The sequence below is a fragment of the Triticum dicoccoides genome, chromosome 5A, assembly GCF_002162155.2.
Source record: "Triticum dicoccoides isolate Atlit2015 ecotype Zavitan chromosome 5A, WEW_v2.0, whole genome shotgun sequence".
NCBI lineage: Eukaryota > Viridiplantae > Streptophyta > Magnoliopsida > Poales > Poaceae > Triticum > Triticum dicoccoides.
The window spans coordinates 90796487-90811339 of NC_041388.1; positions in this window are offsets into that span (position 1 = coordinate 90796487).

The window sequence follows — 14853 nt, forward strand, 5'->3', positions numbered from 1 at the left end:
CGCTGTCCCACAGTGGTAGTACCGCCCATGGCCATAAGCGGTAGTATGGCTCCGGTTCCGTGCTGGTACCGCCTCGACTCGAGACGTGGTTTTCTCGTGTCGGGTTCAGCGGCAGTAGGAGCGGGCGGTAGTACCACTCATGTGCGGTAGTACCGCGGCTACCACCGCCCCTAGTGCCGCTCAATGGCCCTCCCCCCCGTTCCTTCTCCCTGTGCTCGTGGTGGGCGCTGTGCGCGGTCCCAGCGGTAGTACCGCTGCGACCAACGGTAGTACCGCTGGCTCCAGCGGTAGTGCCGCTCATACGGCTCTGCCTTGCACTCTGTTTCGCTTCGCTCTCTGTGTTCTACCGCCCGGGCGGTAGTACTGCTCCCTTGAGCGGTAGTACCGCTTGTGCGCGGACTGAGCACATAACGGTTGGATTCGGGAGCTCCTTTAAAAGGGGGTCTTCTTCCCCATTCAACCTTATCCTTTGAGCTCGTGTTCTTCCCCCATTGTTGACCTTCTTCGAGCTTGCAAACTCTCAATCCCTCCATGTATTCTTGCTAGTTTTTGAGGGAAAGGAGAGAGGGGATCTAGATCCATATTTCCACCAATCACTTTCTCCTCTATGTGAGGGGAACCCCTTGGATCTAGATCTTGGAGTTCTTGGCGTTCTCCTTCTTGTTCTTCCTCTCATTTTCCTCCCTAGCATTAGTTGCTTTGGTGGGATTTGGGGGAGAAGGACTTGGGCACTCCGTGTGCCCTTGCCATTGCATTTGGTGCATCGGTTTGAGTTCTCCACGGTGATACATGGAAGTTACGAGTTGAGAAGCTTATTACTCTTGGGTGTTTGGTACCCTTGAGCTTGTTCCTCTTGGGTGCTTGGGCGCCCTAGACGGTTGAGGTCACCTCGGAGCCATATTCCATTATGGTGAAGCTTCATGGTGTCGTTGGGGAGTTAACCCCAACCTTGGTGGTGTTCGAAGCTCAATCATTGTGGTGTAAAGCTCTGGGCAAGCGTCGGGGTCTCCAATTAGGTTGTGGAGATCGCCCCAAGCAATTTGACGGGTACAGGTGACCGCCCCCAAGGATTGCCAAAGTGTAAGGGTTCGGTGACCACCCCCAAGGGTTGCCATTTGTACAGGTTCGGTGACCGCCCTCAAGGGCCCCTTAGTGGAATCACGGCATCTTGCATTATGCGAGAGCGTGAGGAGATTACGGTGACCCTAGTGGCTTCTTGGGGAGCATTGTGCCTCCACACCGCTCCAAACGGAGATTAGCATCCGCAAGGGTGTGAACTTCGAGATACATCATCGTCTCCATGTGCCTCGGTTATCTCTTACCCGAGCCCTTTTACTTATGCACTTTACTTTGTGATAGCCATATCGCTTCTTGTCATATATCTTGCTATCACATAGTTGCTTATCTTGCTTAGCTTAATTGTTGGTGCACTTAGGTGGGCCTAGTTGTTTTAGGTTTTGTTCTTGTCAAATTAACCACTAGGTTTATTCTGCATTTGTTCAAGCCTAAACCGTAATTATTTTAAAACGCCTATTCACCCCCCTCTAGGTGACATCCTCGATCTTTCAGAGTGTTTATGATGGGTACTTGGTATGTCTTGGTTTGGCATAGATCTCCTCGACAACGGCGCCAGAAATTCTTCCTACTACCTCTTGAGCTTGCGTTGGTTTTTCCCTTGAAGAGGAAAGGGTGATGCAGCAAAGTAGAGTAAATATTTCCCTCAATTTTTAGAACCAAGGTAGGTATCAATCCAGTAGGAGACAACACAACAAGCCACCGAATACCTGCACAAACAAACACCAACTTGCACCCAATGCGACAAAGGGGTTGTCAATCCCTTCACGGTTATTTACAAAGTGAGATCTGATATAGATGGATAAACGGTAAAGTAACAATTTTGGTATTTTTGGTTTATAGATCAAAAAGTAAAAGATTGCAAAGAAAGTAAATAGGAAAGTAGAATTGTAGATCGGAAACTTATATGATGAAAAATAGAATATTATATGATGGAAAATAGACCCGGGGGCCATAGGTTTCCCTAGAGGCTTCTCTCAAGATACAAAATACTACGGTGGGTGAACAAATTACTGCCGAGCAATTGATAGAAAAGCGCAAAGTTATGACGATATCTAAGGCAATGATCATGAATATAGACATCACGTCTATGTCAAGTAGACTGAAACGATTCTGCATCTACTACTATTACTCCACACATCAACCGACTCCTGCCTGCATCTAGAGTATTAAGTTCATAAGAACAGAGTAACACATTAAGTAAGATGACATGATGTAGCGGAATTAACTCAAGCAATATGATGAAAACCCCACCTTGTTATCCTCGATGGCAACAATACAATACGTGTCGGTTCCCCTTCTATCACTAGGATCGAGCACCGCAAGGTTGAACCCAAAGCTAAGCACTTATCCCATTGCAAGAAAAACCAATCTAGCTAGCCAAACCAAATCGATAGTTCGAAGAGACTTGCAAAGATATCAAATCACGCATATAAGAACTCAGAGGAGATTCAAATAATATTCATAGATAAGCTGATCATAAATCCACAATTTATTGGATCTCGGCAAACACATCGCAAAAAGTATTACATCAAATAGATCTCCAAGAACATTGAGGAGAACATGGTATTGAGAATCAAAGAGAGAGAAGAAGCCATCTAGCTACTAGCTATGGAACCGTAGGTCTGTGGTAAACTACTCACGCTCCATCGGAGAGGTAATCGTGTTGATGTAGAAGCCCTCCGTGATCGAATCCCCCTCCGGCAGGACGCCGGAAAAGGCCCCTAGATGGGATCTCACGGGTACAGAAGATTGCGGCGGTGGAAAAGTGGTTTTGTGCCTCCCCTGGAAGGTTTTGGGGTATTTGAGAATATATAGGCGGAAGAAATAGGTCGGTGGAGTCACGAGGGGCACACAAGGGTGGGGGCGCGCCCTACCCCCTGGGCGCGACCTCCGTCCTTGTGGCCGCCTCGTGGCTTTCCTGACGTGCACTCCAAGCCCCCTGGATGTCTTCTGGTCCAAGAAAAATCACCGCGAAAGTTTCATTCCGTTTGGTATTCCTTTTCTGCGAAACTCTAAAACAAGGAAAAAACAGAAACTGGCACTGAGCTCTAGGTTAATAGGTTAGTCCCAAAAATCATATAAAATAGCATATTAATGCATATAAAACATCTAAAAAAGATAATATAATAGGATGGAACAATCAAAAATTATAGATACGTTGGAGATGTATCATCGGTCTACTTGTCACGAATGTGATGCCTATATTCATTATCATTGCCTTAGATATCATCATAACTATGCACTTTTCTATCAATTGCTCAACAGTAATTTGTTTACCCACCGTATGCTTTCTTTCAAGAGAGAATCCTCCAGTGATAACTATGGCCCCGAGGTCTATTTTTATCATATTGTTTTCAGATCTACAAAATCAAAAACCCAAAAATACCTTGCTGCAATTTATTTACCTTTATCTTATTTTGCACTTTTACTTATCTTTCATATCTATAACTATTAGATCTCATCCTTGCAAGTACCGTGAAGGAATTGACAATACCTTTATCGCGTTGGGTGCAAGTATTTGTTTGTTTGTGTAGGTACAACCATTGGTGACTTGTGTGTTCCTCTTACTGGATTGATACCTTGATTATCAACTGAGGGAAATACTTATCTCTACTTTGCTGCATCACCCTTTCCTCTTCATGGGAAAAACCAACGCAAGCTCAATAAGTAGCACATCACAGAAGTGTCTTTTGTAGTGTTGCCAGTATAAGATGAGGAGGAGCAAAGAGTAGCTAGATGAGGAAGTGTAGCAGATGCATAAACATGTAGTCCAGTCTACACATGCACACACACACACACACAGTTGGTGAGGACTTGTACTAGTACTACTTTCCTTTGATTTGATGCTGGATGGCTTGATTTACAAACAGTGGTGTGCTGCTCCTTTTATACGAGTACTTACCGACTATTTTTGTTTCATTGCTTATGTACTAGTATTTTCTTAGCTACTAAGTCATGGAAACTCTTGCCAATTTTTGTACTACTACCGACATGTTATGTCCTATAGATAGGTTTTGAGTTCACATTATTGAAATATATTGTCCGACTCTCTCCATCAGGTCGACTTTTGGATGAGTTGGCTTGAGCATAAATTTATTATGGTATCAGAGCCAAGAGGTCTTGAGTTCAAGATCTGGCTGGCGCAATTAAATTGCATCCCACTTCCGGTCCATGTTTAGGCCTGAGGGAGCCACATGTGAGGGGAAGTGTTGACCTATAAATGCACAGTACACCTTTCCCCATCAACTTGAGCTTTTGGGTGAATTGGACTTGTGCCTAAATTACTCATTTCATGAGAGATGTATGGTCAATGATGTGTTTATCACTTTTATTATATTCAAGACGAATACTCGTCAACCCATACAACTAGCTGGACCTCCATAATAAAACATATAGCCGTCCTTTCTAGCATGCAGAACCTCACTGACTTTGTAACATCTTGGCGCGCTGACAAGTCTAGCCAAGGCACTCGGATCATACACATTAGCTTTGGAATCAAAGAGCTTGATATTCTTGAAGTATGCTGCTTTCCTTTGGCCCTCTTCTAGAAAATGACCGCTACCCATTGCGGGACCACCTTGATCCCTATCTTGGTAATATACGAATCCAATCCATCCTACTCCGGGGGCTATACCATATAGTTTAGGACAAAGCTCTTTTGGAAAATGCCCCAAAAATGAAGGTTTATGCAAGTCGTCTCGATACAACACCCAATCTCTCGTGTTTGGATCCTATGAGTTATGGAAAATGATAAAAAATTGTCAGTGATCCATTGATAAGTTAATAATCTTGTATTGAAATTTGCTATTAGTGTGTGGAAAAAGGAATTCCGTAGTAAAATAATACTCTTGATATGAATAAATGAATGTTTGAATTTGTTTCTGGATTTTCCCCTATATTATGCTGAGGTACATGTATCATGTGCTAAGACCAAATGGTACGTGTACCTATTATTAGATCCAATAGACCAATTCAAGATTAATATGCCCTAATACACCCTAAGATACTTTCCATGTGATGGATTTCAGTTGTAATGTGGAATAAGCTATAACTATGACTATATTTAGAGATCACACACATGCTTCATACATTTACAATATGCAAGAATATGTTGAATGTACTATAGGGTATTTTAGAATTGGAGTTTGTTACATGTTCATATTACTTCACTAATTTGCAATTTCATTACAGCAACAGGCGATGGAATTTTTATGATGGGGAAAATATTTGCATACACATTCTGATTTCATGAACAAAAAACCCCCTCTAAAAACTGAGATTATGAGAGCAGTGGCAGTAGCAGTAGCAGCAGCAACAACAGTAGTAGTAGTAGTAGTAGTAGTAGTAGTAGTAGTAGTAGAAGGGCATACTGCATGCAGGCTAATAGTTATGTAGCGGTCGTCCCTGTCATAAGTTGAGGGAGGAGCAACAGCTTGGCCCGGAACAAGTGCGGCTCCACTAGCAGGCACAAAACCAGGGCACTCCAAATTATAACAGCCCGTTGATTTGTAGTAGTCTTTCTATAGGATGAAAAAAAAATTGTCATATTATTAAACATATGTAAACGACAACATTTACATTTACCCCAATGATAATAAATTAATATAGACTTACCGTCCATCATATAAAGAAATGGACATCATTATTCTTATATAAGTCGGGAAGTACCTACACCAACCATAGTTGCAAGTGTTTAATTTATGGTAGTGCTTGAGTTCACAATGGTATTGAAAATAATATTTGGACATGTTTCCAATTACATGAAATCCAGCTTGGATCAAATTGATGGAGGAGTCATCTTGATCACTATTGTAGAGATACATCGATGCCCCAGATTCTTGGGACTGACATTGTCCTTGTGAACCCCATATACTTATTTTAACTCGCGCGCCGTGGCTACTCAGTGTGGTTCTCCAGCCAGCTATCCAGTAACGAAAAATAAACTAAATAGGCTTGTTAGCTCATATACATGAATAATACATTTGGCTGTTGGAAACTAAATACTACACTCTTGGACCTCGCACAATCAAAGTACCATAAGGGTATCCTTCACTGTCACCTAAGAAAAAGTGATGTGACACCACAATTTAGAATGTAAAAGAGATTCTAGTATCATAGTGAGTCAAATGTCAAAAGTTAGTAAGAAATATATCATAGCCCAATTTGTATTGCGATTTTACAAAGCAATAAATGAAGTGACAATATGGTACTGGTTCATGATATTTAGCACTCAGGATGCATTATCATAGACTAGTATATATTGTATGCATAACTACTATTCCTTTATTATTTTGGTCCTCGTAGAAATACTACCACTATCCATATTAATTGATGTTGGTTTACTACAAAGTCGTACTAACTTTGTACTGAAACAATGTCAATTAATATAGATCGGAGGGAGAAGTATATATCGTCCTCATAGAGATATGAGATTGAGCATAAGGACTTCTAAAAACATAAAGAATATAAATAGTATGCAAAAAAGGGTTATAATAGAAGCAACTTGTAGTCTTTCAACTTATAGGATTGCAAAAAAGTGGTGGTAGTAGCATATGCCTAGAATTTTCTATGGAATACCCCTCCAATTTAGTGAGCATTTCCAAAGATGTAAATCCTCCAACCTTTATACTCCCTCCATGCGAATTAATTGATGCAACCTCCATATAACATTGTATAGAGGTTGTGTCCATTAATTCATATAAGAGGAAGTATTAAAATCTTGGTAATTACAAAGAGGCTCGGAACAAAATGAAGATCTAGTTATTTATAACCCATTGTTAGGCTAAGGTTGACCCCTCATTTCAGATAAATGTAGCATGTCGTCATTAGTTGGACCAAAAGCAAAAGACTAGAATAGAGGATAGTGAGGAATGCTTTACATGATGGTAATCATTTTTGCTTTTGTATTGACTTTTGTTCCTCCTGGGTAACACAAATGGGGCTGATCTTGGCGATGCTAAAAACTGTCAAGAGAATAGTAATATCATCACCTACTTTTTAACAAATGGGAGAAACAACAGAAATTGTGTGAAGTAAATCATAGGGACAAGATCCAACTTTGACCCATAATTTTACTTTAGATTATTTATGATCATAATACTATATGGTAGTGCTATTTGGGACAGACCTACACATATAAGTTTTGTGTATCAATCACAATAGCTAGAGACATATACGTATATTTATTTCTTACTTGTTTATATAGTCTAGGTGTTGGAGAACTATGAGCGAATACTGTTCCAAGCTTCCAACAAAGATGACTCGCATCCATAATATATTCTAAGAAATGTATATTATAAAAGAGGCACGATAAAGAAATTCATTTTACTCCCCATATGCTTAAGAATTATTTTGATAATTCCAAGCATTTTTTCTCCCACTTTTGTTCATGGAGGTATCTATACTTTCAACAATTTGTAACTCAAATTTTCTATTCACATGGATTAAATGAAGTTCCCATAATGTAGTTTAGGTGAAGGGAGTCGATTTTTAGAAACATCAGAGGTTGAAGTCATATTTACTTTGTTCAAATTCCGAAGAATGAAGGGAGCATATGGTCATGTGCATGTTTTGAAAAGATGCAATGTGTGGAATAAGAAGTGAACCCAAATTTTTTGGTTTGAAATGTATATAGAAAGTTGATACAAAGTTTCTATGTATTTAATGATAGTCTTTATCCATTATTTCTTTTAAGCAGGTGAATTGATTTATTCGATCTTCAAATCTTGCAGGTGCATGTACTATTAATGTACATATATGAATTCAATTAGAAAACTATAATTATGCAATTATGTATCTTGTTTTTTCTTAAAAAAGCATGGCTATTTTTGGGATGATGGCATTAGTTCACTTTTAGAAAGTAGCAACCTCTTTGTGAAAAATACATGGAGACTTTACATAAAGGGAAAATGGCAGCTATGATCCATATCCTAAACCTTACTGAATACAAGAATTAAGCTAGGCAAAGGGTAGCTCTTGAAAATTTATAGGAAATATATATTAGATTGTAGTTTTACCGTCTCATTGGTTTGCATGCGCCCAAATGCATGTACTGTACTGAGATCGTTGGATGCACATAAAAAGCATATCAACATGGCTACCACCTTGTAATCCATTGCTGTCAGAAACAATATTCTTATAAGAACTTGGTTATTGTTCATCTTCAAAATGGTAAAATTTAGGAACACATCGGACTATTTCGATTGTATATATTGGTTGTAATGTGGAAGTATGCATATATTGGTTATCGTAGTGTGGATGTATGCATATATGTATGTTGGAAAGTGCAAAAAGAGTTAATAAGGTATGGTGGTCATAGTGTGGAAGTATACATACATTGGTAGTAGTCTTCCCAAGAAATGTGAAATGTACATATTTGCTAAAAGGTTAACTAAGAAATCAAGGGGGGCTAGTAATCTTACCTAAACTTCTTCCAATCAACATTTGGTGATGAAGAATAGATGTTTGGACTGCTTTTATAAAGGGGAAAGTGTCATGAGGTAGACTGGGTGTTGGTTTGATAGGGGTGGCATGACATGTGTTGGACATCACCACACTCTCTTTGCCAAGTGTCATATTATCTCCACACTATCTTGCCAAGCGTCATAGAAAATATGACACCTGACAAGGGAATGTGGAGATGCCCAACATGTGTCATGCCACCGCTAGTGATCACATATCAAAACATTTATTACTCTAGCCAAGTCTCATAAATAATACGATACTTGTCAAGTGAGATGGAGATGCAAAACACTTGTCAAGCCACTCCTAGTGAGCTGACACGCTATCAAACTCACCACTCTTTCCCCTTACTAAATTCAGGTCAAAATATTTATTATTCATATCTTCATAATCAAATGAGGATTGGAAGAACTTTTGGTAAGATTGATAGTCCTATTAGATTTATTTTCTTGCCAATTTCAGTGATTACCCTTCTTGGGAAGACCGTGACGAAGATGCACACTTCCACACTATGTCCACCACCATATTTTCTCAAGTTATGAGGGAATTTACCAAATAATACAAATTTATATACTATCACAATATGCCTGGAGTTTCCTAAAATGCACCTTTGAAGAAAAAATAACAAATTGATCTAAATTTATTGAATGCAATATTATTTTCTCGCATTAATGGTTTACATGATGGTAGCCATTGATATGTTTTTTTTGCATCCTACGATATCATGTCATTAGATGCATATAGCAGCCTAGGAACCAACTGGTGCTATTAATATCGTATAATACACATTTTCCATAGATATTCAAATGTATCCTTTCCCTATGTTAATTCTTCAATTCACAAAGCCATAAGATATTGATCATGACTAGCATTGGTCCTTCATGTAAAGCTTCCATGTGTTTTAATGAAAGGCATTGCTACTTTATACAAGTAAACTAATGCTATCTGATACGTCTCTAATGTATCTATATTTTTTGATTGTTCCATGCTATTATAGTATCAATCTTGGATGTTTTATATGCAATATTATATCATTTTTTGGGACTAACCTATTAACTTAGTGCCAAGTACCAGTTGCATGCTTTTGTTTTTCTAGGAAATCACTACTAAACAAAGTACAAATGCCACGAAAGTTTTTGATGATTTTTTTCTGGACATAAGAAAACATAGAAGCTTAGGGAGGAGTCCAGAAGGCGAAGGAGTAGGCCACAAACCACATGGGTGTGCCCAGGGGGTAGGCGCGCCCATGTGCCTTGTGGGCCCCACATTCCTTCATTTGACCTAATTAGAACTCTATAAATTCTATAAAATCTGGAAACCAACAGAGAGCCACCCAAAATACTTTTCCCACCGCCACAAGCCTCTGTTATTGCCACATCCCATCTGGAGGCCTTTTCCGGTACTCTGCCAGAGGGGGAATCGACCATGGAGGGCCTCTACATCAACCTTACTACCCTTCCGATGATGTGTGAGTAGTTTACCACAGACCTACGGTTCCATAGCTAGTAGTTAGATGGCTTCTTCTCTCTCTTTGATCTTCAATACAATGTTCTCCTTGATGTTCTTGGAGAACTATTCAATGTAATATTATTTTGTCGTGTGTTTGTTGGGATCCGATGAATTGTGGATTTATGATCAGACCATCTATGAATATTATTTGAGTCTTCTATTAATTCTTTTATGCATGATTATTATAGCTTTATATTTCTCTCCGATCTATGCGCTTGGTTTGGTCAACTAGATTGATTTATCTTGCAATTGGAGAGGTGCTTTGTAATGGGTTCAATCTTGCAGTGCTCTATATCCTACTGACATAAAGGGACAAGACACGCATTTGTATTATTGACATTAAGGATAAAATGATGGGGTTTATTCGTATTGATTGGGTTTACTTTGTCTACATCATGTCATCTTGCTTAAGGCATTACTCCGTTCTTTATGGACTTAATACTCTAGATGCATGCTGGATAGCGGTCGATGTGTGGAGTAATAGTAGTAGATGCATGCAGGAGTCAGTATACTTGTCTCGGACATGATGCCTATATACATGATCATTGCCTTGGATATCGTCATAACTATGCGCTTTTCTATCAATTTCTCAACAATAATTTGTTTACCACTGTATGCTATGTTCAAGAGAGAAGCCTCTAGTAAAAATATGGCCCCCGGGTCTATATTTATCATATATTAAAATCCAAAACTACCTTGCTGAAATTTATTTACCATTATTTTATTTTGTGTTTTTGTTAATCTACCTATCACTACGAGATTTCATCCTTACAATTAACCACCAAGGGATTGGCAACCCCTTGTTTGCCTTGGGTGCAAGTATTTGTTATTTTGTGTGTAGGTGTTGTTCACGAGGTATTGCAACCCCTTTTATGAAGAAGACTACTGAATTCTGATGGGATCTTTTGGAAATAATTAAATGCAACTCTAAAGATTGGGAACTCGACAAAGGTAAAGAGTCGGGTATTAAACTTAAGCATGATTGTGTTAAATCTTTTATGGATGCCGATGCTTTTCAAAAGTTTAGCACTAAATATGGACTTGACTCTGAGATAGTAGCCTCCTTTTGTGAATCATTTGCTACTCATGTTGAACTCCCTAAATAGAAGTGGTTTAAATATCACCCACCTATTAAAGAAGAAATTAAAGAACCGGTACCAGTTAAAGAAGAAACTATACTTTATAATGATGATCCAGTTGTTCCTTCTGCTTATATAGAGAAACCACCTTTCCCTGTTAGGATAAAGGAACATGCTAAAGTTTCAACTGTGGTTAAGAAAAGCTATACTAGAACAGCTAAACCTGATGAACAAATTAAAGTAAAACCTCGTATTGCTATGGTTAAAGATCTCTTAGAAGAAGATATGGATGGGCATGTTATTTACTTCTGTGAAGAAGCTGCTAGAATTGCCAAACCTGATAAAAAAGATAAACATAGACCTGTTGTTGGCATGCCCATCATCTCAGTTAAAATAGGAGATCACTGTTATCATGGTTTATGTGACATAAGTGCTAGTGTGAGTGCTATTCCTTATACATTATATCAAGAAATTTTGAATGACATAGCACCCGCAAAAATAGAAGACATAGATGTTACTATTAAACTTGCTAATAGAGACACTATATCACCGATTGGGACTGTTAGAGATGTTGAAGTCTTGTGTGGGAAAATAAAATACCCTACTGATTTTCTTGTTCTTAGTTCCCCACAAGATGAATTTTGTCCCATTATCTTTGGTAGACCTTTCTTGAACACCGTTAATGCTAGAATAGACTGTGAGAAACAAACTGTCGGTGTTAGTTTTGGTGACGAGTCTCATGAGTTTAATTTTTCCAAGTTTAGTAGAAATCTTCATGAAAAAGAATTGCCTAGTAAAGATGAATTAATTGGTCTTGCTTCTATTGTTGTACCACCTACTGATCCTTTAGAACAATATTTGCTACACCATGAAACTGATTTGCATATGCATGAAAGAAAGGAAATAGATAAAATTTTCTTTGAGCAACGTCCTCTGCTTAAACACAATTTGCCTATTGAAACTCTAGGAGGTCTTCCTCCACCTAAAGGTGATCCTATGTTAGAATTAAAACAATTGCCAGACACTTTGAAATATGCTTATCTTGATGAAATGAAGATATATCCTGTTATTATTAGTGCTAACCTTTCAGAACATGAAGAAGAAAGATTATTGAAAGTTCTAAGGAAGCACCGAGCTGGTATTGGATATACTCTTGATGATTTAAAGGGCATTAGTCCCACTCTATGTCAGCACAAAATTAATATGGAACCTGATGCTAAACCCATTGTTGATCACCAACATCGGTTAAACCCGAAGATGAAAGAAGTGGTAAGAATGGAAATATTAAAACTTCTGGAAGCAGGTATAATCTATCCTATAGCCGATAGTAGATGGGTATGTCCTGTTCATTGTGTTCCTAAGAAAGGAGGTATAACTGTTGTTCCTAATGATAAGAATGAACTTATTCCACAAACAATTGTTACAGGCTATAGAATGGTAATTGATTTTAGGAAATTAAACAAAGCAACTAGAAAAGATCATTACCCTTTGCCATTTATTGATCAAATGCTTGAAAGATTATCTAAGCACACACACTTTTGCGTCCTTGATGGATATTCTGGCTTTTCACAAATACCTGTTTCTCAACCAGATCAAGAAAAAACCACTTTTACTTGTCCTTTTGGAACCTATGCTTATAGACGTATGCCTTTTGGTTTATGTAATGCACCTACTACCTTTCAAAGATGTATGACTGCTATATTCTCTGACTTTTATGAAAAGATTGTTGAGTTTTCATGGATGACTTTTCTGTTTATGGGAAGTCTTTTGATAATTGTTTAAGCAATCTTGATCGAGTTTTGCAGAGATGTGAACAAACAAATCTTGTCTTGAATTGGGAGAATTGCCACTTTATGGTTAATGAAGGCATTGTCTTGGGTCATAAAATTTCTGAAAGAGTTATCGAAGTGGACAAAGCTAAGGTTGATGCAATTGAGAAAATGCCATGTCCTAAAGATATAAAAGGTATTCGTAGTTTATTAGGTCATGCTGGTTTCTATAGGAGATTTATCAAAGACTTTTCAAAAAATTCTAGGCCTCTTACTAGTCTCTTGCAAAAGGATATTCCTTTTGTTTTTGATGATGATTGTTTAGAAGCCTTTGAAACACTTAAGAAAGCTTTAATTTCTGCACCTATTGTTCAACCACCTGATTGGAACTTGCCTTTTGAAATTATGTGTGATGCTAGTGACTATGCTGTTGGTGCCATTCTAGGAGAAATTGTTGATAAAAAACTTAATGTAATTTATTATGCTAGTAAAACTCTAGACAGTGCTCAAAGAAATTATGCTACTACTGAAAAAGAATTCTTAGTAGTGGTGTTTGCTTGTGATAAGTTTAGACCTTATATTGTTGATTCCAAAGTAACTGTTCACACATACCATGCTGCTATTAAATATCTTATGGAAAAGAAAGATGCTAAACCTAGACTTATTCGATGGGTTCTCTTGTTACAAGAATTTCATTTACATATCATTGATAGAAAAGGAGTTGAGAACCCAGTAGCTGATAATTTATCTAGGCTTGAAAATGTGCTTGATGACCCACTACCTATTGATGATAGTTTTCCTAATGAGCAGTTAGCTACAATAAATGTTTCTCATAGTACTCCTTGGTATGCTGACTATGCTAATTACATTGTTGCTAAATATTTACCACCTATCTTTACATACCAACAAAATAAAAAAATTCTTCTATGATTTAAGACATTACTTTTGGGATGACCCACATCTTTATAAAGAAGGAGTAGATGGTATTATTAGACGTTGTGTACCTGAGCATGAACAGGGACAAATCCTATGGAAATGTCACTCCGAAGCTTATGGAGGGCATCATGCTGGAGATAGAACCGCTCATAAGGTATTGCAGTCTGGATTTTATTGGCCTACTCTCTTCAAGGATGCCCATAAGTTCGTCTTATCTTGTGATGAATGTCAAAGAATAGGTAATATCAGTAAGCGTTAAGAAATGCCTATGAATTATTCACTTGCTATTGAACAATTTGATGTTTGGGGATTTGATTATATGGGACCTTTTCCTTCCTCTAATGGGTATACACATATTTATTTGGTTGCTATTGATTATGTTACTAAATGGGTAGAAGCTATTCCAACCAGTAGTGCTGATCACAACACCTCTATTAAAATGCTTAAGGAAGTTATTTTCCCAAGGTTTGGAGTCCCTAGATATCTAATGACTGATGGTGGTTCACACTTTATTCATGGCGCTTTCCGTAAAATGCTTGCCAAGTATGATGTTAACCGTAGAATTGCATCACCATATCACCCTCAGTTTAGTGGTCAAATTGAACTTAGCAATAGAGAAATAAAAATAATTTTGCAAAAGACTGTTAATAGGTCCTAGAAGAATTGGTCTAAGAAATTAGACGATGCACTTTGGGCTTATATAACAACATATAAAAATCCTATGGGTATGTCTCCTTATAAAATGGTTTATGGAAAAACTTGTCATTTGCCTCTTGAGTTTGAAAATAAAGCATTTTGGGCAATCAAAGAACTCAATTATTACTTCAAACTTGCTGGTGAAAAGAGGTTATTTGATATTAGCTCTCTAGATGAATGGAGAACCCAAGCTTATGGAAGTGCAAAATTATTCAAAGAAAAAGTAAAAGATGGCATGAAAAAAGAATCCAAAAGCGTGAGTTTAAAGTCAGAGAATATGTTCTTTTGTACAAATCTCATTTAAGATTCTTTGTAGGAAAACTCCT